A 6,196-nucleotide genomic window follows, 5' to 3' on the forward strand; every position below is an offset into this window, starting at 1 on the left:
CACAGCAACATCCAAAGTGAAAGGAAGGAAGTTCCATTACACATACAAAAATAGAGAGCAGACGTCCTATTGTGAATTAGAGCCCAAGAACAACATAGTAGTATATCCTTGCACCATTTAATTTGGAAGAAACAAAGGATACTTCACTCATTGAATATACTGGAAATTCTAAGGTCCCTATGTATCGAAGGGAATGCTGTTGTAAACAGCCTCATATACATCGGGGGACATCATAAACAAGTTGTGTTCGATTCTCTCCATGGGAAACTTGATAGCTCTCACAAGGTGTGATAACATATAGACTTCGGGCTTTGAGTGCAAGAGCTTGTATTCATGTGGATTTCCAGATTGCTGCTCATACCAAATTCCCTTGACCACATAAGATCCTCGCAGGAAATAATTACCCCAAGCATCGGTAACTGGAGACTCGATGCATGACTTCTCTCCCGTACACTTCAACAAATAGAAGTCCACAAGATCTTCATTGTCTGCACTTGCAACAACAACAAAGTTATCATCTACATGCAGACCATCTGTTAGGGCGTCATAATGTCCTTCATAGGCTGAATTGTCTGTTTCTTCCTCCGCCTCAAAGTCATCAGTGGGCTCGATCAAAACGTACTCCCAAGACCCCACATGCGCATAATTGGAGCATCTCCTCCAGAGACGGTGCATACATGCACTACAAAAGCATGATAGTGTCCTACTTCTCAGAGCTCTCCCATTTGTCAGCGAATAACCAGATACACAATGAATGCTCCGCGCTTTAGGGATAGCCTTACAATCCCATGCCTGCGACCTCATCTAACTTGATCTCCCAAAACACCCGTGATACTAGCCTGGTCTTTGATAGATAAGAAACCACTGCGCCTGTAGACATGGTCTCCCTCAAGAATGCTACAACTTCATGTGCACACTGGAGTTTTACTCCATTTGGCTTCAACTGCTCATGAGTGAGATGACGTTTGATGACAGCCCCTGCTCCATCATGATCACCTTTTCCATGACCTGATCCTGAAAAATTCAATGTCATAAGAGCCCCTGTTAGAGTGCCATACCTAGCAACAAAGTAAAAAGGCCTCCTGGCTTTGAATTGAGAGGCCGCGCCATCCAACCAAACCCAATGTTCTTGGATTGCTATGCCAAGTTTTTGCAACCATTGGTGATGTACCATGAAACAATGCTGAACAAAAAGAGTATCATGAGTCTTGTCATCTGATATGTAGAAGTGATAATATTTTTGGACCACTCCTGCAACGCGGATATAGGTGATGTGGACAAATATTGTGACCTGATCAGAGTACCAGTGCATTATTTGAATCTCATTCTGCTCTTTGAACGTGTAGTTCTTTGCAAAGTCCACTACAAACAATACCACCGTTTCTGGAAAAACTAGAAGACACTCTTTGAATTGCTCAGCCTGCCATCTATACACAGAGTTATGTTGGATATACTTCTTCAAGTGATCCCTAAACAAAACCACAAGCTCTTTGCTGTTCATATTCTTGAATGAAAGAACTTTTCTCTTCTTCTTTTTCCCAGCATCTATTTGTCCAACTTCGACATCCTCAAATAGCTTGACTGTCACGATGCATCCTGTCTGTGATTCTTCCCTTGGGCATGTAGGCATTTTTTCTGGTCCATAAATAGAACATTCTCCCATTAAATTTTTTTTATTGTGATGGCTGGCACTTTCAGACTTCGGACACACAACAGATTCCCATAGTACTATCATATTGCTGTAGGTTTGAGCACATGCATTGCATTTGTCAGCGGCCCCACAAATTTTACATTGGCAAGTATAGCTGACGGAATGCAAGCCAAGAGAACATTGCCTTATTTGGTTTAAGGCATCTCTCAAAAAAGACATCTGGACATGTGTTATGCAGCAGCACGTGTACCTATCCTTAAGTTTGAAGACAAAGTATGGCTTCAGTTTCTCGAAAGTTCGTTGCCCAATATTCACATCTGGATGGGCTCTTTGAAATTGAAGGAAGAATTCTACCTGTAAACATGCAAACCTTTGGACTTCGCATCCATATGAGCACGGTTTAAGCAGCAAGTAAAAAACAATTGTTGACCTATTTCTATTATGCACTTAATTGTACCTACTTATGGCCTGGTTAGCTTAAGTATATTTGATGGAAACCATGCACTTCAAAATACCTTCCCTAATACAGGAAGCTAGTAGGTGTCATGCAATCTATAGCCACCCGTCACCAGACTAGCCTCCTTGATGAGCTCTTTTTCAGGTTGCTACCACCTAGAGGGTAGCTACCTGTATGATGAGCTCTTTTTCAGGTTGCCACCACCTAGGGGGTAGCTACCTGTATGATGAGCTCTTTTTCAGGTTGCCACCACCTAGGGGGGTAGCTACCTGTATGATTTGTTAGTGTACCAGTTTCATGCACCTACCACCACATAGCACCCAACCAAAAATGAAGGTAGAGTGGTAGCTACCTGACTATAATCTTCAACCAATAGCAAGTTGAACCCTAGGGGATAGCTATCATGTATGGAAGGTAGCAAGGGATTTGTCACGCCCTACCTTGGGAGGCTGCAAACCAAATGGGTAGGTACCTAGACCATAATTGTGGTGCTCTCAAGAAAGACTGAAACCCATGTCATAGTAGCCACCTCATGAGCACACCCCACCACAAATAATGGGATGGCAACCAAGCAAGGTACTTACAAAAGGTAGCTACCAAGGACATACTAGTCATGTGAAAGGGGAAAATAGCCACCTCTTGACCTGAATTGCTACATTGTGCTCAAACACCACCATGTGGGAAAACCTAGCTACCACACCAAATTTGTTTTTACTACAACCCCACTAGATGTGAAAACCTAGCTACCACACCAAAAAATTTCTACTACAAGCAACACTATAACTACCATCCTGGATGCCTACTAGTAAGTAGCTACACTCAATATGTCTTATAGATTGGGTAGCCACCAAGACAATGACTTATGAAGATACTAATGTATATAGTAGGTGGACATCCCATGTTATAAGCTGCATGCTGATTGATAGGGCATCATATCAATGTATTCTTCCTTAAAATTGATAGCTACCACCCTTAACTCACACAATTTGGTGACTATGGAAACCATTCCTGTAGATATGTAGCAAGAACTAAGCTTGTATCAGCACTGACGGCCTGCCGCATAACACTCCAATGGTAGGACTCATGAAAACCAGAGGGTGGCTGCCACCATAGGGCTAATTATTGTATTTATCCCACCTAATCTTACAGCTACGAAAAAACTTACAACACGCCAACAAGAAAGATAGGAATGAAGATAATGTAATCTCCGGACACTTTTTAGAGTGCACAAAAACATTAGAATGCAAAAAAACATCAGAATGCAGAAAACATTCACCTGGGGTTGCTCTAGAAGATGCACAGGATGCTTTTGCCACAATTTTCTCTTGATTCGTCTTCGGCACACATCCTTCTTGTTCTGCGAGACGCGTATTCTCTGTCCAGAAGGAGAGCACCAATTCCTTGACCTCATCAGAGATTGCATCCTTTGTGTGTGCCTGTCGTTGCATAAATGCAATGGCAAGGATTCATTTTGTAATTTCTCTCTTGCTACGTAGAAGTTTCTACTATGTGTCCCTAGAAGGTTTGAATCTGCTTAAATTTTTGGGGCCGGTGCTCTCATGGCCATCATGATAGTCTCCCTCTTAAGAAACAATTCTTTCTTGATCTTGGGTTTCTTGATGGTGGAAAGAGTGTCCCTGAAACCCACCATCACTGGATTCTCTCGCTTCTCAATTTTGAGCCCACACATGCAACCATCATTCAACACATCCTTCATGATGGATTCCTTTGTCTCGTTGTCAAGGCCTCTTGTGTGCTGTTTGAAACATGTGACAATACGCTTTGTGATAGCTTGGCATTTTGCAATAATCGGATGAGATGGATATTGGTTCTAAATTTCCTTGAGCTTGCAATGATACTCTCTCTTTCTGCGAGCTTCATAACTTCTGGAAGCAAACCTTCTACATTTTGCACACTCACAAATTCCGGCATGGTTTGCACATGCTCCACAAAACTTGAGGGAGCTTCAACCCATGCTGTTCCATCTATTATCCCTGCTCCAAAACTTGTCGATGCCCCAATCAATGCTGTTTCCATAGATGCATTCCTGTTTCTTTCTCCAACAAACCCATTACCCAAGGGTGCTAGAAACAATGCTGATCCAATGCTTGAGGTTGCTCCGCTCGATGCGGGTGCCATGTAGACTGAAGTTAAAGTCCTACCGCTTGTAAGGTCAAGACGTGGCTGTCCTACCATGGCCTTCTTGATATGTGGCAAAGAGTGCACGCTAACCACTCTTCCTGCAATGTATAAGTTGTAGTTGTAGTTGCTTCTTGAAACCTCCTGCTTCACTACCAACACCCTCTGTACTTAGCTCGAAAAGATGCTCTAGCTGCTTGTCCTTATTGGAAAACAAAAGCAAAACGTCTTCTTTGCAAAACCTCGTGCAAAACTCCCCTTCTCTGTTTGTCTTTGCCTGGAAAAGAAACTTATGTGCAAATGCTCCTGCAAGACTACCAACTTTGTAAGAAAATCCCCTTTTGTGTTTGGTTCATAGAGAAGCTTCTGTGCAAATTTTTCTGCAATCTATCAATGCTCACTCTCTTGTGCTTGGTTTCTGTGCATGTAGAGAGAGAGAGAGAGAGAGAGAGAGAGAGAGAGAGAGAGAGAGAGAGAGAGAGAGGAGAGAGAGAGAGAGAGAGAGAGAGAGAGAGAGAGAGAGAGAGAGAGAGAGAGAGAGAGAGAGAGAGAGAGAGAGAGAGAGAGAGAGAGAGAGAGAGAGAGAGAGAGAGAGAGAGAGATCCGACTAATTTTGCCTGAAAGTTCTCCAAGGGTGTGGAGGGAGCTATGGAACTACGAAACTGCCAAAGGTCGTGGGAATATTTTAATCATAAATGTCCACGCTTTGAAACTTTAAAGTTTTATTTAGAACTCTTCTCTTGGTTCCTGATTTGATATGCAAGAAGCTACCTCTCCACCATCAATGTCTGGGACATAGGTATTTAGTCCACCTAACCATGCACACACCTGGTTGGGTTCCCTCTTGAAGCTCTATAGCACAATCATAGGGTTAATGCTTCGATAAGAGGTATGCATTCTTCTTCTCAAAGACTCATTGTAATCTTGATATTGACGTGGCAATGCCTCCATGATTTTTGTTGTCGACGTGTCGGTTAGTGTTGCAAATATCAGGAAAGCTAGATACTTTTTGGATGCACACATGAAGACCTTGGCTCCAAGATATATAGGCCTATTATGCCTTCTCTTCTTCTTTTGGACTTTTTGTGGTTCAATTCTCCGAGCCCTCCAATCGATGTGAGGATTATGTAATTCAAGCCACGATAGCCCAATAACAATTGGATTGCATGGGCTTTGTATAATATTGAACTCTATTTTTGAAACATGCTCCTTCAATGTTACTTCTATGGGGTGAGTTTCATACCTGACATCCCCTGAAGCGAGGGGACCACCATCAATGAATTCCACGGTTGCTGGATTAGACTTCTCCGCAAGTGGTATGCCTTGTTCTTTTGCAAATTCTTTATCCATGAAGCACGCCGTTGTGCCTGAATCTAGAATGCTTCGCAATCCATGTGCCTACCCGGCATATGGATCTTGACTGGTAGCATAAAACTTGAAGTGGAATCAGTGGGAAGAAAGAGACCTTATTTTGCTTGTCTTTTTTCCAATCGGTCGGTCTCTATTGGGGTTGGACGTCCATGTTTTCCAAACACGTTGAGGCCATTGCACCATGAATCTTCATCCTTCTCTTCCTTGGACACTGTTGAACAATGTGCCCCTGCTCTCCGCAATACATACATAAGTCATTAATGCGTCGCCTTTGCTTCTCATGGGCTGAGAGAGGTTGAAACCGTGCTGAATCAATTTGCATGGGCTCAATGCTTGATTCATGGCCCTGTTGAGGTGTGTAGCCATTATGTGTCACTTCTGTTTGGGGTCGCAATGGTGCCCGAAGACGCCTCTCTTGTCTCCTCTCAAATAGTTGATTATCACAGTCTATTTCTTGAGAGATGAACTCGCTTAGTGTGTGAACCTTTGGCATAGTCAATAAAAGATCTTTTACGTCATCCTTTAATACCCACCAAAATTGGCTAATGAAATATTCCTCATGCCAAGTCAAATCACAA

The sequence above is a fragment of the Adiantum capillus-veneris genome, chromosome 7 (genome assembly GCF_014529385.1).
Source record: "Adiantum capillus-veneris isolate H3 chromosome 7, ASM1452938v2, whole genome shotgun sequence".
Taxonomy (NCBI): Eukaryota; Viridiplantae; Streptophyta; class Polypodiopsida; order Polypodiales; family Pteridaceae; genus Adiantum; species Adiantum capillus-veneris.